At 45.6% G+C, this 26,334-nt stretch overlaps 1 long non-coding RNA gene across 1 annotated transcript in view; it reads right to left on the bottom strand.

The window, feature by feature from the left end:
- Positions 1–335: 335 nt before the first annotated feature.
- The window catches only part of LOC116967603, an 89,309-nt gene continuing 63,310 nt past the window's right edge, over positions 336–26,334 (bottom strand). Inside the window, exons 5-6 of the long non-coding RNA XR_004410266.1 lie at positions 18,887–19,061; positions 336–531 (exon numbers count right to left, since the gene is read on the bottom strand). This is a non-coding gene — a long non-coding RNA (uncharacterized LOC116967603). The remainder of the gene's footprint in view (positions 532–18,886; positions 19,062–26,334) is intronic.

The following is a 26,334-nucleotide window of genomic DNA, read 5'->3' as shown; positions in this document are numbered from 1 at the left end:
GTGAATCTCGGGAACTCTCTGCCACAGAAGGTAGTTGAGGCCAGTTCATTGGCTATATTTAAGAGGGAGTTAGATGTGGCCCTTGTGGCTAAAGGCATCAGGGGGTATGGAGAGAAGGCAGGTACAGGATACTGAGTTGGATGATCAGCCATAATCATATTGAATGGCGGTGCAGGCTCGAAGGGCCGAATGGCCTACTCCTGCACCTATTTTCTATGTTTCTATGTTTCTATGTACCTGCGTGCCTCCGCGAGGTTGGGGAATCCCCTCTACCCAGGGATTCCCATACCGGCGCTACCAGCGGGAGTTCTTAGTAGCACTAATGCATTTAAATTCATTAGCAGCTCGCTACTTACGGCGTTGATTCCAGTGGATTTCCTGATGCAGGTGAGTTCATAAATGCTGTATCTTACTGTTGGTCTTTGTGCCGTTCGCAAAATGTCGCTGCAGGTAGGCGCCATCTTTGTTTATGCTTGTGTATTCTTTGTCTCTGCGTGTGCACACACGTGTGTTTCTTCCTCTGTGTGAAAGCTGTGTGCAAACAATGAACATAGAACAGTAATGAAGGAACAGGCCCTTCGGCCCACAACGTCCGTGCCAAACATATTGCCAATGTAAACTAATCTCCTCTGTCTGCCTGAATGTAATCCATTTCCCTCCATTCCCTCCATATCAATGTGTCTATCCAAAGCCTCTTGGTGCATCTTCCTATGGGGTGGGATCCAACCGATCTAAAATGTAACAAACAGATGATATCTCACAAACAAATATGACACGGGAGGTTGGAAACAGGTATTACCAGGTGCAACGATATTGCCTGAACATGCCAGGTTCAGCATTGTTGGATGTCTAATACCTGTCTCCCCTATTGCACAAGTTAAGGAGTGTTTGCACTTACTGATCCAGGCAGCACTCTGTCAAACACCCTCTGCACCCTCTCCAAATTTACATCCATCCTGTAATGGGGTGACTAGAATTGCACACTGTACTCCAAATGCGGCCTGACCAAAATCCTATAAAGCTGCATACCGACTCTTATACTCAATGCCCTGATCTATTAAAACCAGCATACAATATGCCTTCTTTCCCACTATCCACACATTGCTGCTTTCAAGGAGTTAAGGCCATGCACCCTTGGAGGGGCTCCAGGATTTACAAGACCAGCTGTGGGTGACACTCCGGGGTACAAATGCCGAGTGTTGGCTGCATGAGGCAAGGAGACACAATGTTCACAGGTTGATGTGTTCAGATCCAGATGTCAATGGAGTGGGCGCTGGAGGCCCTGTGGCAGCCTGGGGCTCCATTAGATCATGCACATCTCCAGGTGGACGACCATGTGGATCGGACACTTCCTGCAGCACCATGGAGCTGAGCAGCAGTGGAGGACGTCGACAACATTGACTAACCAGGCTGACACCTGCAACTCCAAACCAGAGCCACCGCCAGGTCACTGGCCTTTATAATGAGCTGAGACTCCAACATTTGGACATACAAAATGGCACCGTAATCTTGGCAAATCTTGCGTACTGCCTCAGTGCATCCTGGGCTCTTGTACTTAAGTACGGTTGTGTCCCTGATGTGACCAATGCACCCCAAGATCCCTGTACATGAATGTTGTTAAGTGTCAAGCCTTAATTGTATATTTTCCCCTTACAATCAACCTCTCAAAGTGCAACACCTCACAGTTGTTCAGATTAAACTCCATCTGCCATTTCTCAGCCCTTTTCTATAGCTGATTAATATCACACCGTATATTCATCACAGTCTGAAAGCCAACAATTGTTTATCAAGTCTGCAAACTTACTGAACCCATCTACATTTACATCCAAGTCATTTATATACATTACATGTTGCACAAAACACTGTTGAGGCCCCACTTGGAGCATTAAGTCACTCTGTTAGAGTACATTTACTATGAAGCAACAAAAGGAGTGCAGAGAAGATTTACGATGATGTTGCCAGGTCTCAAGAGCTTGAGTCATCAGGCGAGGTTGGGCCGGCTAGGACTTTATTCCTTGGGCGGTGACGTGATCTTAAAGAGGATTATAAGATCATGAGGGGAATAGATGGTGTGAATGCACAGTCTTTTACCCAGGATAGGGGAATCAAGAACCAGATGTCATTGGTTTAAGGTGAGAGAGGATAGATTTAGTAGGAACCTGAGGAACAACTTTGAAACACAGAGATGGGACGTGAAAAGGTTTTTCCAGTAATGGTGGAGTCCAGAACCAGAGAGCACAGATGCAGAATAAAAAGACGAACTTTTAGAATGGAGATAAGAAAGAATTTATTTAGCCAGAGGTTGGTGAATCTGGAATTCATTGCCACAGACGGCTGTGGAGGACAACATTGGGTATTTTTAAAGTGGAGATTAATAGGTTCTTGATTAGAAAGGATGTCAAAGGTTAAGGGGCAAAGGTAGGAGAATGGGATTGAAAGGGAAGGATAGATCAGCCATGATTGGAATGCGGAGTAGACTCGACAGGTGAATGGCCTAAATCTGCTTCCATGCCTTATGGTATAGACAGCTGGGATCAACTGGAGGAGTTTAGGGAATTGAGGAACATACTGAAGAAGGAATAAGGAGGGCAGAAAGGGTGAAAGAGATAGCTCCGACAGATTAGATTTCAGAGATATTAACAGTATATTAGACTAAGTGGGATCCATTGGGTCCCAGTCACACGAGAGGCCTGGTCCCCCAATGCAACCCATTCACCAACGCAATATTCCAACACTCACCAAAAGCCCCTAACTGCGCTGGGGCAGATGTGATGGATGAGGGGGTGTGGGGGAGGGGGAGTGGGGAGGAATTGTGTGGGGGATGAGGGGGTGGTGGGGAGGGGGTGTATGGGGGAGGGTGGATGTGGGGGGGCAGGGGGTTGTGAGGGGAGGGGGGTGTGTGGTGTTGGGGATGTGTTTGGGGGAGGGAGGGGTGTGGGGAGAGGGGTATATGGCGGAGGGGGTGTGTGGGGGCAGTGGGTGTGTTTGTGGGAGCTGTGGGGTGTAGTGGGGGGAGGGGAGGGGGGTTTGTGGGCTCAGTGGCTCCGGCTCCGAATTCCGGCACCTGTCCCACTCAGTGGCTCCCGGCTGCACTCGGCTCGTCGTGATGGTCGCCACCCCCGCCCGCAAACACAGCAGCCCCCGCCCACAAACACAGCAGCCCCCGCCCTGAACACAGCAACCCTCGCCCACAAACACAGCAGCCCCCGCCCGCACACACAGCAACCCTCGCCCACAAACACAGCAGCCCCCGCCCGCACACACAGCAGCCCCCGCCCGCACACACAGCAACCCTCGCCCACAAACACAGCAGCCCCCGCCCCTGAACACAGCAGCCCCCGCCCGCAAACACAGCAGCCCCCGCCCGCAAACACAGCAGCCCCCGCCCGCGGACACAGCAGCCCCCGCCCGCAAACACAGCAGCCCCCGCCCACGGACACAGCAGCCCCCGCCCGTAAACACAGCAGCCCCCGCCCACGGACACCAGCAGCCCCCACCCACAAACACAGCAGCCCCCGCCCGCAAACACAGCAGCCCCCGCCCGCAAACACAGCAGCCCCCGCCCGCGGACACAGCAGCCCCCGCCCGCAAACACAGCAGCCCCCGCCCACGGACCACAGCAGCCCCCCGCCCGCAACACACAGCAGCCCCCGCCCCGCACACACAGCAGCCCCCGCCCGCACACACAGCAGCCCCCGCCCGCAAACACAGCAACCCCCCGCCCACCAAACACAGCAACCCCCGCCCGCAAACACAGCAGCCCCCGCCCGCAAACACAGCAGCCCCCGCCCGCGGACACAGCAGCCCCCGCCCGCAAACACAGCAGCCCCCGCCCACGGACACAGCAGCCCCCGCCCGCAAACACAGCAGCCCCCGCCCGCACACACAGCAGCCCCCGCCCGCACACACAGCAGCCCCCGCCCGCAAACACAGCAACCCCCGCCCACAAACACAGCAACCCCCGCCCGCAAACACAGCAGCCCCCGCCCGCAAACACAGCAGCCCCCGCCCGCGGACACAGCAGCCCCCGCCCGCGGACACAGCAGCCCCCGCCCGCACACACAGCAGCCCCCGCCCGCGGACACAGCAGCCCCCGCCCGCAAACACAGCAGCCCCCGCCCTGAACACAGCAGCCCCCGCCCGCAAACACAGCAGCCCCCACCCACACACACAGCAGCCCCCGCCCACAAACACAGCAGCCCCCGCCCCCAAACACAGCAGCCCCCGCCCGCACATCGCTCCTTCAGCTTTATTCTCCCCGCCGGTGATTGACAGCGGGTGACAGAAGGGGCGTCGCTGTCCTGGCGAATAACATTAATAACTTTTATAATATTTCACCGATCTTGAAAAAACTGGATGCAATTGCAGCATAGGAGAATGGCCAGTACGATGGCGAAAAATCGTAGCGCTATGGGGATCGTTTTTGCGCAGATTTAAAACAACGCAAACCGGAATAGGACAAGATGAGAGTTTTAGTAATAATGCAGAGAAGAGCAGAAGAAATGATGTAGAGATATAGAGAAGATAGAGATATAGAGATAGAGAAGAAAAGAGAAGAGAAGAGATTAAGGGGAAATTGGCTAACTGGGGGGAGAATAGGGCAGAGCAGCCATTCACATGTGGAGCTACAGGAGATGGCCAAAGTAGTATTGAGTAGGAATGGAGCGAGGTGGAGGATAAATGCATGGCTGAGGGACTGGTGCAGTGGGCAGGGATTCAAGTTTCAGGATCATTGGAACCTCTTTTGTGGAAGGTGTGACCTGTACAAAAAGGATGGGTTGCACTTGAACCTGAGGGGGACCAATATCCTGGCGGGGAGATTTGCAAAGACTACTGGGGAGAGGGACTCAAATAGAGAAAGCTAGTAGACAGTGTGTGAGGCAGGAGGCAGAGAAGGGAAACACTCAGACCCAACATGTAGGGGGGAAAGAAGAAAAGATAATAAACAGAGGATAAGAGGCGGTGGGTTTCTTAAATGTGTGAGCAGAGAGACAGAGGGGTGTAAAATGAGGGTAGAAGCAATAGGTAGCAAGGTGAAAAGTAAAACGGCAGGCAGACAAATCCAGGGCAAAAAACAAAAAGTGCCATTTTTCAACAAAGGGGTAAGAGTGTTGTAAAAACAAGCCTGAAGGCTTTGTGTCTCAATGCAAGGAGCATTCGTAATAAGGTGGATGAGTTCAATGTGCAGATAGCTATTAATGACTAAGATATAGTTGGGATCACGGAGACATGACTCCAGGGTGACCAAGGCTGGGAGCTAAACATCCAGGGATATTCAATATTCAGGAGGGATAGACAGAAAGGAAAAGGAGGTGGGGTAGCGTTGCTGGTTAGAGAGGTGATTAACACAATAGAAAGGAAGGACATTAGCTTGGAGGATGTGGAATCAATATGGGTAGAGCTGCAAAACACTAAGGGCAGAAAACGCTAGTGGGAGTTATGTACAGGCCACCCAACAGTAGTAGTGGAGTTGGGGATGGCATCAAACAGGAAATTAGAAATGTGTGCAACAAAGGTAAAACAGTTATAATGGGTGACTTCAATCTACATATAGATTGGGTGAATCAAATTGGCAGGGGTGCTGAGGAAGAGGATTTCTTGGAATGTATGCGGGATAGTTTTCTAAACCAACATGGAGAGGAACCAACGAGAGAGCAGGCTATTCTAGACTGGGTATTGAGTAATGAGGAAGGGTTAGTTAGCAGTCTTGTTGTGCGTGGCCCCTTGGGCAAAAGTGACTATAATATGGTTGAGTTCTTCATTAGGATGGCGAGTGACATAATTAATTCAGAGACAAGGGTTCTGAACTTAAAGAAAGGTAACTTTGAGTGTATGAGACATGAATTGGCCAAGATAGACTGGCAATTGATTCTTAAAGGGTTGACGGTGGATATGCAATGGAAGGCATTTAAAGGCTGCATGGATGAACTACAACAATTGTTCATCCCAGTTTGGCAAAAGGATAAATCAGGGAAGGTAGTGCATCCATGGATAACAAGGCAAAGCAGGGATAGTATTAAAACAAAAGATGAAGCATAAAAAATTAGCCAGAAAAAGCAGCCTACCAGAGGACTGGGAGAAATTCAGTCCAGCAGAGGAGGACAAAGGGCTTAATTAGGAAAGGGAAAATGGATTATGAAAGAAAACTGGCAGGGAACATAAAAACGGACTGCAACATTTTCATAGATATGTGAAGAGAAAAAGATTAGTTAAAACAAATGTAGGTCCCTTGCAGTCAGAAACGGGTGAATTGATCATGGGGAACAAGGACATGGCAGACCAATTGAATAACTACTTTGGTTCTGTCTTCACTAAGGAAGACTTAATTAATCTGCCGGAAATAGCAGGGGACCGGTGGTCAAATGAGATGGAGGAACTGAGTGAAATCCAGGTTAGCCAGGAAGTGGTGTTAGGTAAATTGAATGGATTAAAGGCCGATAAATCCCCAGGGCCAGATAGGCGCATCCCAGAGTACTTTAGGAAGTAGCCCCAGAAAAGTGGACACATTAGTGATTATTTTTCAAAACTCTTTAGATTCTGGAGTAGTTCCTGAGCATTGGAGGATAGGTAATGTAACCCCACTTTTTAAAAAGGGAGGGAGAGAGAAAACGGGGAATTACAGACCAGTTAGTCTAACATCGGTAGTGGGGAAACTGCTAGAGTCAGTTATTAAAAATGGGATAGCAGCATATTTGGAAAGTGGTGAAATCATTGGACATAGTCAGCATGTATTTATGAAAGGTAAATCATGTCTGACGAATCGTATAGAATATTTTGAGGATGTAACTAGTAGAGTGGATAAGGGAGAACCCGTGAATGTGTTATATCTGCACTTTCAGAAGGCTTTCGACAAGGTCCCACATAAGGTTCACCAGATTGATTCCTGGGATGTCAGGACTTTCATATGAAGAAAGACTGGATAGACTTGGCTTGTACTCGCTAGAATTTAGAAGATTGAGGGGGGGCCTTATAGAAACTTACAAAATTCTTAAGGGGTTGGACAGGCTAGATGCCAAACATATTGCCAATGTAAACTAATCTCCTCTGTCTGCCTGAATGTAATCCATTTCCCTCCATTCCCTGCATATCAATGTGTCTATCCAAAGCCTCTTGGTGCATTTTCCTATGGGGTGGGATCCAACCGATCTAAAATGTAACAAACAGATGATATCTCACAAACAAATATGACACGGGAGGTTGGAAACAGGTATTACCAGGTGCAACGATATTGCCTGAACATGCCAGGTTCAGCATTGTTGGACGTCTAATACCTGTCTCCCCTATTGCACAAGTTAAGGAGTGTTTGCACTTACTAATCCAGGCAGCACTCTGTCAAACATCCTCTGCACCCTCTCCAAATTTACATCCATCCTGTAATGGGGTGACTAGAATTGCACACTGTACTTCAAATGCGGCCTGACCAAAGTCCTATAAAGCTGCATCCCGACTCTTATACTCAATACCTTGATCTATTAAAACCAGCATACAATATGCCTTCTTTCCCACTATCCACACATTGCTGCTTTCAAGGAGTTAAGGCCATGCACCCTTGGAGGGGCTCCAGGAGTTACAAGACCAGCTGTGGGTGACACTCCGGGGTACAAAGGCCGAGTGTTGGCTGCATGAGGCAAGGAGACACAACGTTCACAGGTTGATGTGTTCAGATCCAGATGTCAATGGAGTGGGCGCTGGAGGCCCTGTGGCAGCCTGGGGCTCCATTAGATCATGCACATCTCCAGGTGGACGACCATGTGGATCGGACGCTTCCTGCAGCACCATGGAGCTGAGCAGCAGTGGAGGACGTCAACAACATTGACTAACCAGGCTGACACCTGCAACTCCAAACCAGAGCCACCACCAGGTCACTGGCCTTTATAATGAGTTGAGACTCCAACATTTGGACATACAAAATGGCACCGTAATCTTGGGAAATCTTGTGTACTGCCTCGGTGCATCCTGGGCTCTTGTACTTAAGTACGGTTGTGTCCCTGATGTGACCAATGCACCCCAAGATCCCTGTACATGAATGTTGTTAAGAGTCAAGCCTTAATTGTATATTTTCCCCTTACAATCAACCTCTCAAAGTGCAACACCTCACAGTTGTTCAGATTCAACTCCATCTGCCATTTCTCAGCCCTTTTCTTTTTTTTTAAATATTTTATTTTATTAGAAGTAAGTACAGTCATATGGCACCAAAGTGCCTAATATATATTTTCATAATACATTTTATGTACAACTTCTTTTTTTTTTTTGTTACATTGAAAAAAGATTAGAATAAGAAAAAGAAGTTAGATAGTAAAGGATAGAAAGATGTGAAATATATAGTGTGTGAAAAAAGAAAATGAGTAAATGAAGAAAGTTGAGAGAGAAAATAGAGAGAAGAAAATAAAATAAAAAAGAAAAGGATATCATTATTTATAATCTTGACCAACCCTCTTCCAGTCCTGAAACAGTTCTTTTACAATTGTGTTGCACCATATGATTCCAAAAAAACGACGAATGGAGACCAACTCGTTATGAATTGGTCTGATTTATCCATTAGGAGGAATCGCATTTCCTCAAGATGAGCGGTGTCCAACATACTTGCAATCCACATTTTAAGCGTTGGTATTGATGTGCCCTTCCAAAATTTAAGAATTAATTTTTTTGCTATTATTAAACCATAGTTAAGGAATAGATTTTGAGATGTGTTCAATTTATTCCCATCTTCCATTACACCAAATATAATCGTTTCAGTATTAGGTTCCATTCTTGTCTTGAATAATTTTGTAAGTATTTCAAAAACATCATTCCAAAATCTATAAAGTTTTATGCAGGAAACTAAGGAGTGTGTTATAGTTGCCTTTTGGGCTGGACATTTATCACAAGTGGCAGATATATTAGGATAAAATTTGTTCAATCTTGTTTTTGAATAATATAATCTATGTGCAATTTTAAATTGAATTAGATTATGTCTTACATTAATTGGACATTTGTGAATATATATCAGGTATTTTTCCCATTTAACCTTCGTAATTTTTATCATTAGTTCCCGTTCCCACTCTTCTCTAAGTACCTCTGTCGATGGTAGGTCTATATTTAGAATACTATTATATAAATATGATATTAATTTTTGTGAGTCAGCTTCAATATTCATTGCTTCTTCCAATAAGTCAGGAGTTACTTTTTGATATCCTTGTATATATTTTTTCACGAAATCGCAAATCTGAAGATATTTAAAATATTGGTTGTTTTTCAATTTCAATTTTAATTGTAGTTGTTGGAATGATAGTAGGTTTCCCATTTCGTACATATCCCCGATCCTTCTAATTCCGAGACTTTCCCATTGGTTATATGTCTTATCAATAAGAGATGATTTAAATAAAGGGTTATTCGCTATTGGCATTAACAGTGATAGATTTCTTAATTTTAAAGATAATTTTATTTGTTTCCAAATTCTTATTGTACCATATATAATTGGGTTCTTCTTATATATTGTGTTATTCAGTTTTTTTGGGGAGAAGAGGATCGTTCCTATATTACAAGGATGGCAATCCTCCTTCTCCATTTTTATCCATTCTGTCTGTTGGGTAGAACTATCCAACCAATAAATCATATTCTTAATATGCACTGCCCAATAATAATACATAAAATTCGGAAGTGAAAGTCCCCCGACCTCTTTTGGTTTACATACGTGTTTTTTTGTGATTCTATGTGATCTATAGTCCCAAATATAATTAGTAATATTAGAGTAATTTAAAAAATATATATATTTTGGTATATATACCGGTATAGATTGAAATAAGTATAGTAATTGTGGTAGGAAGATCATTTTTATTGCATTTATTCTACCTAATAATGATAAGGGAAGTGTTTTCCAAAATTTAATCAACGTATTAAGTTTATTTAATAAAGGTATGAAATTAGCGTTGAATAATGCTTTATATTTTCTAGTAATCTGAATACCCAAATATTTAAATTTTTCTGTTGCGATTTTAAAGGGGAATTTCAGTAAGTGTGTAGGTTCTTGAGGTTTTAATGTCATGATTTCACTTTTATTCCAGTTTATTCTATATCCAGAAAAAGACCCAAATTCCTCTATTAAGTTTAATAAATTTGGTATGCTCGTTTGTGACTTTGTAATATATAAAAGTATATCGTCTGCATATAATGAGATTTTATTCTTTGAGTCCCTGGTATTATAGCCCTGAATATTCGGATGAATTCTTATACTTTCAGCCAGGGGTTCTATCATAAGGGCAAATAGCAGGGGTGATAGTGCACATCCCTGCCTATTACCCCTTGATAGTTGAAATTTTTGAGATAACATGTTATTAGTTAAAATTCTTGCCATCGGTTTATCATATAATAATTTTACCCATGTTATAAAATTCTCTCCCATATTAAATTTTTGTAGTACTTTATATAAGTATTGCTACTCTACCTGATCAAATGCTTTCTCTGCATCCAAAGAAATAATTGATATATCTTCTTCCTCTACTTTATGCGAGTACATTATATTAAACAGGTGTCTCAGATTATTAAATGAGTATCTTTTAAGGTATAAACCCCGTTTGATCAGGGTTTATCAATTTACTAATATATTTGCTTAATCTTCTTGCTAAAGTCTTTGCTAAAATTTTCTGATCTGTATTTAAAAGTGATATAGCTCTGTACGAGCCCGGATCTTCTAAATCTTTATCTTTTTTTGGAATAAGCGTAATAGTTGATTCTGTTAGTGTTTCAGGTAGTTTGTTTTCTTTAAAAGCATGGGAGTATAAATTAAATAAATAAGGGGTTGTTATCTCCTGAAATTTTTTATAAAATTCATTATTATTCAAATACTGTCAAAAAACGGTATATATATGAACATTCTAATGTACTCTTTAAAAATGCCATCTCCCTCTTACCACCTCTAAACCCATGTTCTGCTGATGATCTTGTAGATAACTTTAACTCCAAAATTGTGAAAGTTATAGATGTCATTGCACCTGTTACGGTTAAAACGATTTCTGGTAAGCAAAAGGCACCCTGGAGAAAAGCTGCTTTTGTAACAGCCCAGAAAAGAGAATGCCGGAAAGCTGAGCGCATCTGGCGGAAAACAAAACTTCATATTCACCATGACATCTATAAAGAGAGCCTCCGTGCCTACAATTTAGACTTAAAAAGTACTAGAGAAACATTTTTCTCCAATATCATTAACAACAACACTATTAAGGCAAAAACCCTATTTGCAACTGTTGACAGACTGACCAACCCCCCAACACAATTACCACCTGAACTCCATTCCACGCAGAAATGCAATGAGTTTGCATTATTCTATACAGATAAAATTGAAGGCATCAGACGTGCCATCAATATCACCGCTTCAAACAAAAATGTTGGATCACCACCCTGTTTAGGCAAAGGTAACGTGGCAATGATGACATGCTTTAATGTCATAGACTCTAAAACTCTTGTGGAAACGGTGACACAACTAAGGCCATCCACCTGCTGCCTTGATGCTTTACCTACCAACTTCTTTAAGAATGTTTTTGACTGCCTAGCAATAGACATACTGCAAATAGTTAACAGCTCTCTTCAATCAGGCAATTTCCCAAAAGCCTTGAAAACTGCAGTTATTAAACCTCTTTTAAAAAAGCGGAGCCTAGATGCCTCTATTATTAACAACTATAGACCAATTTCAAACCTATCTTTCATAAGTAAAATCATTGAGAAAGTTGTCCTCCAGCAACTTAATCAATTCCTGGCTTCAACTGGCTGCTACGACAACTTCCAGTCAGGATTTCGACCTCTTCATAGCACCGAGACCGCTCTTATTAAAGTTGTAAACGACATCCGTCTTAACACAGACTCTGGCAAAGTTTCAATATTAATGCTATTAGATCTCAGTGCTGCATTCGACACTGTTGATCACTCAATACTTTTGGACAGGTTGGAAAAACGGGTGGGGCTCTCAGGCACAGTCTTAAGTTGGTTCAGGTCATATTTACAAGATAGGAACTATTTTGTTTCCATTGGCGACTTTGTATCAGAACCAACCAACGTGACGTGTGGAGTACCGCAAGGTTCGATCTTAGGGCCCTCTTTATTCAACATCTACATGCTCCCACTAGGGCAAATCATGGGATATAATAATATTGACCACCACTGCTATGCCGATGACACTCAAATCTATGTAGCGCTATCACCAAATGACTATCGCCCCATAGATCTGTTGTGCCAGTGCATTGAGCAAGTCAAAGACTGGATGTGCCAAAATTTTCTCCAACTAAATAAGGACAAAACGGAGATAATTGTTTTTGGTGCTAAAAAAGAAAGGCTTAAAGTAACCCAACACCTTCACTCTCTGTCCCTGAAAACTTCAAACAAAGCCAGAAATCTTGGGGTCATTATGGATTCAGATTTAAATTTCGACAGTCACATCAAATCAGTAACAAAATCGGCCTACTATCACCTCAAAAACATAGCAAGATTAAGAGGACTCATGTCAGCTCAAGATTTAGAAAAACTTGTACATGCCTTTATTAATAGTAGTCTAGATTATTGCAACGGTCTCCTTGCAGGTCTTCCAAAAAAAAACTGTCAGGCAGCTACAGCTTGTTCAGAACGCTGTTGCTAGAGTTCTAACAAAGACCAAAAAATTTGAGCATATTACACCAATTCTTAAATCCTTACATTGGCTCCCTGTATGTCAGAGAATTGATTTTTAAATCCTGCTGCTCACCTATAAATCACTACATGGTTTAGGGCCAAAGTATATCACTGACATGCTTCCACTATATAAGCCTTCTAGACCGCTAAGATCTTCTGAAACCAATCTGCTAGTGATTCCCAGAGTAAATACAAAACATGGGAAAGCAGGATTTAGTTACTATGCAACAAATAGCTGGAATAAACTTCCTGAAGATTTAAGACTTGCCTCAACTTTGACCACTTTTAAAACAAGACTGAAAACTTTTATGTTTACTTTAGCTTTCAGCTAAATCTTAACTACATTGCACTTTTGCACTTTTTATAATGCATTTTTAATTTTGCTTTTCTTTTCTTTTAGTTCTTCTATTTTATTTCATTTTATTATTTCATTTATTGTATGACATGTTTTTATGTGAAGCACTTTGAGTCTGCCTCGTGTATGAAATGTGCTATATAAATAAAGTTGCCTTGCCTTGCCTTGCCTTGCCTATTAAAACCATCTGGTCCCGGTGTCTTACCATTTTTCAGCGATTTTATTGTTTAACCTATTTCTTTGATTGTAATTTGAGCTCCTAGTTCCTCTTGTTCCAAAAGGTCCAGTATTGGAAGATTACAGTTATCTAGAAAAAATTTTATTTTACTATCTTCTATTTTAATTTTAGATGTATATAAGTTTTGGTAAAATTGGGCAAATCTATTATTAATATCTTTAGGTAGTATTAGTAATTCACCTTTCTCTGATTTAATTTTGGTTATAGTATTTTCCTTTTCTTGATTTTTCAATTGGCGAGCTAAAAGCTTATGTGGTTTGTCACCAAACTCAAAATGTTCCTGTTTTGTAATTTGGAATAGTCTTATTACTCTTGCCGATAAAATTCGATTAAGTTTAAATTTCAGTAATATTATCTTATTGTGTTTATCTGTCGTGGAATCTTTGGCATTATCCAACTCTAACTGTTGGATAATGCCAAAGATTCCACGACAGATAAACACAATAAGATAATATTCAACTCCATCTGCCATTTCTCAGCCCTTTTCTATAGCTGATTAATATCACACCGTATATTCATCACAGTCTGAAAGCCAACAATTGTTTATCAAGTCTGCAAACTTACTGAACCCATCGACATTTACATCCAAGTCATTTATATACATTACATGTTGCACAAAACACTGTTGAGGCCCCACTTGGAGCATTAAGTCACTCTGTTAGAGTACATTTACTATGAAGCAACAAAAGGAGTGCAGAGAAGTTTACGATGATGTTGCCAGGTCTCAAGGGCTTGAGTCATCAGGGGAGGTTGGGCCGGCTAGGACTTTATTCCTTGGGCGGTGACGTGATCTTAAAGAGGATTATAAGATCATGAGGGTAATAGATGGTGTGCATGCACAGTCTTTTACCCAGGATAGGGGAATCAAGAACCAGATGTCATTGGTTTAAGGTGAGAGAGGAAAGATTTAATAGGAACCTGAGGAACAACTTTGAAACACAGAGCTGGGACGTGAAAAGGTTTTTCCAGTAATGGTGGAGTCCAGAACCAGAGAGCACAGATGCAGAATAAAAAGACGATCTTTTAGAATGGAGATAAGGAAGAATTTATTTTGCCAGAGGTTGGTGAATCTGGAATTCATTGCCACAGACGGCTGTGGAGGACAACATTGGGTATTTTTAAAGTGGAGATTAATAGGTTCTTGATTAGAAAGGATGTCAAAGGTTAAGGGGCAAAGGTAGGAGAATGGGATTGAAAGGGAAGGATAGATCAGCCATGATTCGAATGCGGAGTAGACTCGACAGGTGAATGGCCTAAATCTGCTTCCATGCCTTATGGTATAGACAGCTGGGATCAACTGGAGGAGTTTAGGGAATTGAGGAGCATACTGAAGAAGGAATAAGGAGGGCAGAAAGGTTGAAAGAGATAGCTCCGACAGATTAGATTTCAGAGATATTAACAGTATATTAGACTAAGTGGGATCCATTGGGTCCCAGTCACACGAGAGGCCTGGTCCCCCAATGCAACCCATTCACCAATGCAACATTCCACCACTCACCAAAAGTCCATAACTGCGCAGGGGCAGATGTGGGGAGGGGGATGTGGGTGATGGGGGGGGGGGGGATATGGGTGATGGGGGGGGGGGGGGGGGATATGGGTGATGGGGGGGGGGGAATGTGGGTGGTGGGGGGGGGGTGGATGAGGGGGTGTGGGGGAGGGGGAGTGGGGAGGAATTGTGTGGGGGGGAGGGGGTGTATGGGGGTGGTGGTGGGGAGGGGGTGTGTGGGGATGGGGATGTGTGTGGGGGAGGGGTTTGGGGGCGGGGTTGTGTGTGAGGGTGTGTGTGTGGGGGAGGGGGGGGGGTGGGGAGAGGGGTATGTGGCGGAGGGGGTGTGTGGGGGCAGTGGGTGTGTTTGTGGGAGCTGTGGGGTGTAGTGGGGGGAGGGGAGGGGGGTTTGTGGGCTCAGTGGCTCCGGCTCCGAATTCCGGCACCTGTCCCACTCAGTGGCTCCCAGCCCCGGCTGCACTCGGCTCGTCGTGCTGGTCGCCATCCCTGCACGCCAATACAGCAGCCCCCGCCCGCACACACAGCAGCCCCCGCCCTGAACACAGCAGCCCCCGCCCGCAAACACAGCAGCCCCCGCCCACAAACACAGCAACCCCCGCCCGCAAACACAGCAGCCCCCGCCCGCAAACACAGCAGCCCCGCCCGCAAACACAGCAGCCCCCGCCCGCAAACACAGCAGCCCCCGCCCGCAAACACAGCAGCCCCCGCCCGGAAACACAGCAGCCCCCGCCCGCAAACACAGCAGCCCCCGCCCACAAACACAGCAGCCCCCGCCCGCAAACACAGCAGCCCCCGCCCACAAACACAGCAGCCCCCGCCCGCAAACACAGCAGCCCCCGCCCACGGACACAGCAGCCCCCGCCCGCAAACACAGCAGCCCCGCCCGCAAACACAGCAGCCCCCGCCCACGGACACAGCAGCCCCCACCCACACATCGCTCCCTCAGCTTTATTCTCCCCGCCGGTGATTGACAGCGGGTGATGGAAGGGGCGTCGCCGTCCTGGCGAATGACATTAATAGCTTTTATAATATTTCACCGATCTTGAAAAAACTGGATGCAATTGCAGCTTAGGAGAATGGCCAGTACGATGGCGAAAAATAGTAGCACTATGGGGATTTAAAACAACGCAAACCGGAATAGGACAAGATGAGAGTTTTAGTAATAATGCAGAGAAGAGCAGAAGAAGTGATGTAGAGATATAGAGAAGATAGAGATATAGAGATAGAGAAGAAAAGAGAAGAGAAGAGAAGAGATTAAGGGGAAATTGGCTAACTGGGGGGAGAATAGGGCAGAGCAGCCATTCACATGTGGAGCTACAGGAGATGGCCTAAGTAGTATTGAGTAGGAATGGAGCGAGGTGGAGGATAAATGCGTGGCTGAGGGACTGGTGCAGTGGGCAGGGATTCAAGTTTCAGGATCATTGGAACCTCTTTTGTGGAAGGTGTGACCTGTACAAAAAGGACGGGTTGCACTTGAACCTGAGGCGGTGGTGAGATTTGCAAAGACTACTGGGGGGAGGGACTCAAATAGAGAAAGCTAGTAGACAGTGTGTGAGGCAGGAGGCAGAGAAGGGAAGCACTCAGACCCAACATGTAGGGGGGAAAGAAGAAAAGATAATAAACAGAAGATAAGAGGAGGTGGGTTTCTTAAATGTGTGAGCAGAGAGACAGAGGGGTGTAAAATGAGGGTAGAAGCAATAGGTAGCAAGGTGAAAAGTAAAAGTGGCAGGCAGACAAATCCAGGGCAAAAATCAAAAAGTGCCATTTTTCAACAAAGGGGTAAGAGTGTTGTAAAAACAAGCCTGAAGGCTTTGTGTCTCAATGCAAGGAGCATTCGTAATAAGGTGGATGAGTTCAATGTGCAGATAGCTATTAATGACTAAGATATAGTTGGGATCACGGAGACATGACTCCAGGGTGACCAAGGCTGGGAGCTAAACATCCAGGGATATTCAATATTCAGGAGGGATAGACAGAAAGGAAAAGGAGGTGGGGTAGCGTTGCTGGTTAGAGAGGTGATTAACACAATAGAAAGGAAGGACATTAGCTTGGAGGATGTGGAATCAATATGGGTAGAGCTGCAAAACACTAAGGGCAGAAAACGCTAGTGGGAGTTATGTACAGGCCACCCAACAGTAGTAGTGGAGTTGGGGATGGCATCAAACAGGAAATTAGAAATGTGTGCAACAAAGGTAAAACAGTTATAATGGGTGACTTCAATCTACATATAGATTGGGTGAATCAAATTGGCAGAGGTGCTGAGGAAGAGGATTTCTTGGAATGTATGCGGGATAGTTTTCTAAACCAACATGGAGAGGAACCAACGAGAGAGCAGGCTATTCTAGACTGGGTATTGAGTAATGAGGAAGGGTTAGTTAGCAGTCTTGTTGTACGTGCCCCCTTGGGCAAAAGTGACCATAATATGGTTGAGTTCTTCATTAGGATGGCGAGTGACATAATTAATTCAGAGACAAGGGTTCTGAACTTAAAGAAAGGTAACTTTGAGTGTATGAGACATGAATTGGCCAAGATAGAACTGGCAATTGATTCTTAAAGGGTTGACGGAGGATATGCAATGGAAGGCATTTAAAGGCTGCATGGATGAACTACAACAATTGTTCATCCCAGTTTGGCAAAAGGATAAATCAGGGAAGGTAGTGCATCCATGGATAACAAGGCAAAGCAGGGATAGTATTAAAACAAAAGATGAAGCATACAAATTAGCCAGAAAAAGCAGCCTACCAAAGGACTGGGAGAAATTCAGAGTCCAGCAGAGGAGGACAAAGGGCTTAATTAGGAAAGGGAAAATGGATTATGAAAGAAAACTGGCAGGGAACATAAAAACGGACTGCAACATTTTCATAGATATGTGAAGAGAAAAAGATTAGTTAAAACTAATGTAGGTCCCTTGCAGTCAGAAACGGGTGAATTGATCATGGGGTACAAGGACATGGCAAACCAATTGAATAACTACTTTGGTTCTGTCTTCACTAAGGAAGACTTAATTAATCTGCCGGAAATAGCAGGGGACCGGTGGTCAAATGAGATGGAGGAACTGAGTGAAATCCAGGTTAGCCAGGAAGTGGTGTTAGGTAAATTGAATGGATTAAAGGCCGATAAATCCCCAGGGCCAGATAGACGCATCCCAGAGTACTTTAGGAAGTAGCCCCAGAAAAGTGGACACATTAGTGATAATTTTTCAAAACTCTTTAGATTCTGGAGTAGTTCCTGAGCATTGGAGGGTAGGTAATGTAACCCCACTTTTTAAAAAGGGATGGAGAGAGAAAACGGGGAATTACAGATCAGTTAGTCTAACATCGGTAGTGGGGAAACTGCTAGAGTCAGTTATTAAAAATGGGATAGCAGCACATTTGGAAAGTGGTGAAATCATTGGACATAGTCAGCATGTATTTATGAAAGGTAAATCATGTCTGACGAATCGTATAGAATATTTTGAGGATGTAACTAGTAGAGTGGATAAGGGAGAACCCGTGGATGTGTTATATCTGCACTTTCAGAAGGCTTTCGACAAGGTCCCACATAAGGTTCACCAGATTGATTCCTGGGATGTCAGGACTTTCATATGAAGAAAGACTGGATAGACTTGGCTTGTACTCGCTAGAATTTAGAAGATTGAGGGGGGACCTTATAGAAACTTACAAAATTCTTAAGGGGTTGGACAGGCTAGATGCAGGAAGATTGTTCCCGATGTTGGGGAAGTCCAGGACAAGGGGGTCACAGTTTAAGGATAAAGGGGAAATCCTTTAGGACCGAGATGAGAAAAACGTTTTTCACACATTTTCCCAGTGAATCTCGGGAACTCTCTGCCACAGAAGGTAGTTGAGGCCAGTTCATTGGCTATATTTAAGAGGGAGTTAGATGTGGCCTTGTGGCTAAAGGGATCAGGGGGTATGTAGAGAAGGCAGGTACAGGATAATGAGTTGGATGATCAGCCATAATCATATTGAATGGCGGTGCAGACTCGAAGGGCCGAATGGCCTACTCCTGCACCTATTTTCTATGTTTCTATGTACCTGCGTGCCTCCGCGAGGTTGGGGAATCCCCTCTACCCGGGGATTCCCATACCGGCGCTACCAGCGGGAGTTCTTAGTAGCGCTAATGCATTTAAATTCATTAGCAGCTCGCTACTTACGGCGTTGATTCCAGTGGATTTCCTGATGCAGGTGAGTTCATAAATGCTGTATCTTACTGTTGGTCTTTGTGCCGTTCGCAAAATGTCGCTGCAGGTAGGCGCCATCTTTGTTTATGCTTGTGTATTCTTTGTCTCTGAGTGTGCACACACGTGTGTTTCTTCCTCTGTGTGAAAGCTGTGTGCAAACAATGAACATAGAACAGTAATGAAGGAACAGGCCCTTCGGCCCACAACGTCCGTGACAAACATATTGCCAAAGTAAACTAAACTCCTCTGTCTGCCTGAATGTAATCCATTTCCCTCCATTCCCTGCATATCAATGTGTCTATCCAAAGCCTCTTGGTGCATTTTCCTATGGGGTGGGATCCAACCGATCTAAAATGTAACAAACAGATGATATCTCACAAACAAATATGACATGGGAGGTTGGAAACAGGTATTACCAGGTGCAACGATATTGCCTGAACATGCCAGGTTCAGCATTGTTGGACGTCTAATACTTGTCTCCCCTATTGCACAAGTTAAGGAGTGTTTGCACTTACTGATCCAGGCAGCACTCTGTCAAACATCCTCTGCACCCTCTCCAAATTTACATCCATCCTGTAAAGGGGTGAGTAGAATTGCACACTGTACTCCAAATGCGGCCTGACCAAAGTCCTATAAAGCTGCATCCCGACTCTTATACTCAATGCCCTGATCTATTAAAACCAGCATACAATATGTCTTCTTTCCTACTATCCACACATTGCTGCTTTCAAGGAGTTAAGGCCATGCACCCTTGGAGGGGCTCCAGGAGTTACAAGACAAGCTGTGGGTGACACTCCGGGGTACAAAGGCCGAGTGTTGGCTGCATGAGGCAAGGAGACACAACATTCACAGGTTGATGTGTTCAGATCCAGATGTCAATGGAGTGGGCGCTGGAGGCCCTGTGGCAGCGTGGGGCTCCATTAGATCATGCACATCTCCAGGTGGATGACCATGTGGATCGGACGCTGCCTGCAGCACCATGGAGCTGAGCAGCAGTGGAGGACGTCGACAACATTGACTAACCAGGCTGACACCTGCAACTCCAAACCACAGCCACCGCCAGATCACTGGCCTTTATAATGAGTTGAGACTCCAACATTTGGACATACAAAATGGCACCGTAATCTTGGGAAATCTTGTGTACTGCCTCGGTGCATCCTGGGCTCTTGTACTTAAGTACGGTTGTGGCCTTGATGTGACCAATGCACCCCAAGATCCCTGTACATGAATGTTGTTAAGAGTCAAGCCTTAATTGTATATTTTCCCCTTACAATCAACCTCTCAAAGTGCAACACCTCACAGTTGTTCAGATTAAACTCCATCTGCCATTTCTCAGCCCTTTTCTATAGCTGATTAATATCACACCGTATATTCATCACAGTCTGAAAGCCAACAATTGTTTATCAAGTCTGCAAACTTACTGAACCCATCTACATTTACATCCAAGTCATTTGTATACATTACATGTTGCACAAAACACTGTTGAAGCCCCACTTGGAGCATTAAGTCACTCTGTTAGAGTACATTTACTATGAAGCAACAAAAGGAGTGCAGAGAAGATTTACGATGATGTTGCCAGGTCTCATGGGCTTGAGTTATCAGGCGAGGTTGGGCCGGCTAGGACTTTATTCCTTGGGCGGTGACGTGATCTTAAAGAGGATTATAAGATCATGAGGGGAATAGATGGTGTGAATGCACAGTCTTTTACCCAGGATAGGGGAATCAAGAACCAGATGTCATTGGTTTAAGGTGAGAGAGGATAGATTTAGTAGGAACCTGAGGAACAACTTTGAAACACAGAGATGGGACGTGAAAAGGTTTTTCCAGTAATGGTGGAGTCCAGAACCAGAGAGGACAGATGCAGAATAAAAAGACGAACTTTTAGAATGGAGATAAGGAAGAATTTATTTAGCCAGAAGTTGGTGAATCTGGAATTCATTGCCACAGACGGCTGTGGAGGACAATATTGGGTATTTTTTTAGTGGAGATTAATAGGTTCTTGATTAGAAAGGATGTCAAAGGTTAAGGGGCAAAGGTAGGAGAATGGGATTGAAAGGGAAGGATAGATCAGCCATGATTGGAATGCGGAGTAGACTCGACAGGCGAATGACCTAAATCTGCTTCCATGCCTTATGGTATAGACAGCTGGGATCAACTGGAGGAGTTTAGGGAATTGAGGAGCATACTGAAGAAGGAATAAGGAGGGCAGAAAGGGTGAAAGAGATAGCTCCGACAGATTAGATTTCAGAGATATTAACAGTACATTAGACTAAGTAGGATCCATTGGGTCCCAGTCACACGAGAGGCCTGGTCCCCCAATGCAACCCATTCACCAACGCAATATTCCAACACTCACCAAAAGCCCCTAACTGCGCAGGGGCAGATGTGTGGAGGGGGATGTGGGTGATGGGGGGGGGGTTGTAGTGGATGAGGGGGTGTGGAGGAGGGGGAGTGGGGAGGAATTGTGTGGGGATGAGGGGGTGGTGGGGAGGGGGTGTATGGGGGAGGGTGGATGTGGGGGGGGAGGGGGTTGTGAGGGGAGGGGGGTGTGTGGGGAGGGTGTGTGTGGGGATGGGGATGTGTGTGGGGATGGGGATATGTGTGGGGCAGGAGGGTGGGGGAGGGGTGGTGTGTGCAGGAGGAGCGTGTGGGGGAGGGGCTGGGGTTTGGGGGCGGGGTTGTGTGTGGGGGAGGGGCTGGGGTTTGGGGGCGGGGTTGTGTGTGAGGGTGTGTGTGTGTGGCGGAGGGGGTGTGTGGGGGCAGTGGGTGTGTTTGTGGGAGCTGTGGGGTGTTGTGGGGGGTGGGGTGGGGGTTTGTGGGCTCAGTGGCTCCGGCTCCGAATTCCGGCACCTGTCCCACTCAGTGGCTCCCAGCCCCGGCTGCACTCGGCTCGTCATGGTGGTCGCCACCCCTGCACGCCAATACAGCAGCCCCCGCCCGGAACACAGCAGCCCCCGCCCTGAACACAGCAGCCCCCGCCCACAAACACAGCAGCCCCCACCCACAAACACAGCAGCCCCCGCCCGCACACACAGCAGCCCCCGCCCACAAACACAGCAGCCCCCGCCCGCACACACAGCAGCCCCCGCCCGCAAACACAGCAGCCCCCGCCCACAAACACAGCAGCCCCCGCCCGCAAACACAGCAGCCCCCGCCCACAAACACAGCAGCCCCCGCCCGCAAACACAGCAGCCCCCGCCCGCAAACACAGCAGCCCCCGCCCGCAAACACAGCAGCCCCCGCCCGCAAACACAGCAGCCCCCGCCCACAAACACAGCAGCCCCCGCCCGTAGACACAGCAGCCCCCGCCCGCAAACACAGCAACCCCCGCCCGCAAACACAGCAGCCCCCGCCCGCAAACACAGCAGCCCCCGCCCGCAAACACAGCAGCCCCCGCCCGCAAACACAGCAGCCCCCGCCCGCAAACACAGCAGCCCCCGCCCACACACACAGCAGCCCCCGCCCGCAAACACAGCAGCCCCCGCCCGCGGACACAGCAGCCCCCGCCCGCAAACACAGCAGCCCCCGCCCACACATCGCTCCTTCAGCTTTATTCTCCCCGCCGGTGATTGACAGCGGGTGACAGAAGGGGCGTCGCTGTCCTGGCGAATAACATTAATAACTTTTATAATATTTCACCGATCTTGAAAAAACTGGATGCAATTGCAGCTTAGGAGAATGGCCAGTACGATGGCGAAAAATCGTAGCACTATGGGGATCGTTTTTGCGCAGATTTAAAACAACGCAAACCGGAATAGGACAAGATGAGAGTTTTAGTAATAATGCAGAGAAGAGCAGAAGAAGTGATGTAGAGATATAGAGAAGATAGAGATATAGAGAAGAAAAGAGAAGAGATTAAGGGGAAATTGGCTAACTGGGGGGAGAATAGGGCAGAGCAGCCATTCACATGTGGAGCTACAGGAGATGGCCAAAGTAGTATTGAGTAGGAATGGAGCGAGGTGGAGGATAAATGCGTGGCTGAGGGACTGGTGCAGTGGGCAGGGATTCAAGTTTCAGGATCATTGGAACCTCTTTTGTGGAAGGTGTGACCTGTACAAAAAGGATGGGTTGCACTTGAACCTGAGGGGGACCAATATCCTGGCGGGGAGATTTGCAAAGACTACTGGGGAGAGGGACTCAAATAGAGAAAGCTAGTAGACAGTGTGTGAGGCAGGAGGCAGAGAAGGGAAGCACTCAGACCCAACATGTAGGGGGGAAAGAAGAAAAGATAATAAACAGAGGATAAGAGGCGGTGGGTTTCTTAAATGTGTGAGCAGAGAGACAGAGGGGTGTAAAATGAGGGTAGAAGCAATAGGTAGCAAGGTGAAAAGTAAAACGGCAGGCAGACAAATCCAGGGCAAAAATCAAAAAGTGCCATTTTTCAACAAAGGGGTAAGAGTGTTGTAAAAACAAGCCTGAAGGCTTTGTGTCTCAATGCAAGGAGCATTCGTAATAAGGTGGATGAGTTCAATGTGCAGATAGCTATTAATGACTAAGATATAGTTGGGATCACGGAGACATGACTCCAGGGTGACCAAGGCTGGGAGCTAAACATCCAGGGATATTCAATATTCAGGAGGGATAGACAGAAAGGAAAAGGAGGTGGGGTAGCGTTGCTGGTTAGAGAGGTGATTAACACAATAGAAAGGAAGGACATTAGCTTGGAGGATGTGGAATCAATATGGGTAGAGCTGCAAAACACTAAGGGCAGAAAACGCTAGTGGGAATTGTGTACAGGCCACCCAACAGTAGTAGTGGAGTTGGGGATGGCATCAAACAGGAAATTAGAAATGTGTGCAACAAAGGTAAAACAGTTATAATGGGTGACTTCAATCTACATATAGATTGGGTGAATCAAATTGGCAGGGGTGCTGAGGAAGAGGATTTCTTGGAATGCATGCGGGATAGTTTTCTAAACCAACATGGAGAGGAACCAACGAGAGAGCAGGCTATTCTAGACTGGGTATTGAGTAATGTGGAAGGGTTAGTTAGCAGTCTTGTTGTGTGTGGCCCCTTGGGCAAAAGTGACTATAATATGGTTGAGTTCTTCATTAGGATGGCGAGTGACATAATTAATTCAGAGACAAGGGTTCTGAACTTAAAGAAAGGTAACTTTGAGTGTATGAGACATGAATTGGCCAAGATAGACTGGCAATTGATTCTTAAAGGGTTGACGGTGGATATGCAATGGAAGGCATTTAAAGGCTGCATGGATGAACTACAACAATTGTTCATCCCAGTTTGGCAAAAGGATAAATCAGGGAAGGTAGTGCATCCATGGATAACAAGGCAAAGCAGGGATAGTATTAAAACAAAAGATGAAGCATACAAATTAGCCAGAAAAAGCAGCCTACCAGAGGACTGGGAGAAATTCAGTCCAGCAGAGGCGGACAAAGGGCTTAATTAGGAAAGGGAAAATGGATTATGAAAGAAAACTGGCAGGGAACATAAAAACGGACTGCAACATTTTCATAGATATGTGAAGAGAAAAAGATTAGTTAAAACAAATGTAGGTCCCTTGCAGTCAGAAACAGGTGAATTGATCATGGGGAACAAGGACATGGCAGACCAATTGAATAACTACTTTGGTTCTGTCTTCACTAAGGAAGACTTAATTAATCTGCCGGAAATAGCAGGGGACCAGTGGTCAAATGAGATGGAAGAACTGAGTGAAATCCAGGTTAGCCAGGAAGTGGTGTTAGGTAAATTGAATGGATTAAAGGCCGAGAAATCCCCAGGGCCAGATAGGCGCATCCCAGAGTACTTTAGGAAGTAGCCCCAGAAAAGTGGACACATTAGTGATTATTTTTCAAAACTCTTTAGATTCTGGAGTAGTTCCTGAGCATTGGAGGGTAGGTAATGTAAACCCACTTTTTAAAAAGGGAGGGAGAGAGAAAACGGGGAATTACAGACCAGTTAGTCTAACATCGGTAGTGGGGAAACTGCTAGAGTCAGTTATTAAAAATGGGATAGCAGCACATTTGGAAAGTGGTGAAATCATTGGACATAGTCAGCATGTATTTATGAAAGGTAAATCATGTCTGACGAATCGTATAGAATATTTTGAGGATGTAACTAGTAGAGTGGATAAGGGAGAACCCGTGAATGTGTTATATCTGGACTTTCAGAAGGCTTTCGACAAGGTCCCACATAAGGTTCACCAGATTGATTCCTGGGATGTCAGGACTTTCATATGAAGAAAGACTGGATAGACTTGGCTTGTACTCGCTAGAATTTAGAAGATTGAGGGGGGACCTTATAGAAACTTACAAAATTCTTAAGGGGTTGGACAGGCTAGATGCCAAACATATTGCCAATGTAAACTAATCTCCTCTGTCTGCCTGAATGTAATCCATTTCCCTCCATTCCCTGCATATCAATGTGTCTATCCAAAGCCTCTTGGTGCATTTTCCTATGGGGTGGGATCCAACCGATCTAAAATGTAACAAACAGATGATATCTCACAAACAAATATGACACGGGAGGTTGGAAACAGGTATTACCAGGTGCAACGATATTGCCTGAACATGCCAGGTTTAGCATTGTTGGACGTCTAATACCTGTCTCCCCTATTGCACAAGTTAAGGTGTGTTTGCACTTACTAATCCAGGCAGCACTCTGTCAAACATCCTCTGCACCCTCTCCAAATGTACATCCATCCTGTAATGGGGTGACTAGAATTGCACACTGTACTCCAAATGCGGCCTGACCAAAGTCCTATAAAGCTGCATCCCGACTCTTATACTCAATACCTTGATCTATTAAAACCAGCATATAATATGCCTTCTTTCCCACTATCCACACATTGCTGCTTTCAAGGAGTTAAGGCCATGCACCCTTGGAGGGGCTCCAGGAGTTACAAGACCAGCTGTGGGTGACACTCCGGGGTACAAAGGCCGAGTGTTGGCTGCATGAGGCAAGGAGACACAACGTTCACAGGTTGATGTGTTCAGATCCAGATGTCAATGGAGTGGGCGCTGGAGGCCCTGTGGCAGCCTGGGGCTCCATTAGATCATGCACATCTCCAGGTGGACGACCATGTGGATCGGACGCTTCCTGCAGCACCATGGAGCTGAGCAGCAGTGGAGGACGTCGACAACATTGACTAACCAGGCTGACACCTGCAACTCCAAACCAGAGCCTCCACCAGGTCACTGGCCTTTATAATGAGTTGAGACTCCAACATTTGGACATACAAAATGGCACCGTAATCTTGGCAAAGCTTGCGTACTGCCTCGGTGCATCCTGGGCTCTTGTACTTAAGTACGGTTGTGTCCCTGATGTGACCAATGCACCCCAAGATCCCTGTACATGAATGTTGTTAAGAGTCAAGCCTTAATTGTATATTTTCCCCTTACAATCAACCTCTCAAAGTGCAACACCTCACAGTTGTTCAGATTAAACTCCATCTGCCATTTCTC

Source organism: Amblyraja radiata, chromosome 40 (assembly GCF_010909765.2).
Source record: "Amblyraja radiata isolate CabotCenter1 chromosome 40, sAmbRad1.1.pri, whole genome shotgun sequence".
NCBI lineage: Eukaryota > Metazoa > Chordata > Chondrichthyes > Rajiformes > Rajidae > Amblyraja > Amblyraja radiata.
Note: the sequence above shows the minus strand (reverse complement) of the source record. Positions and strands in the feature narration are given on the sequence as shown.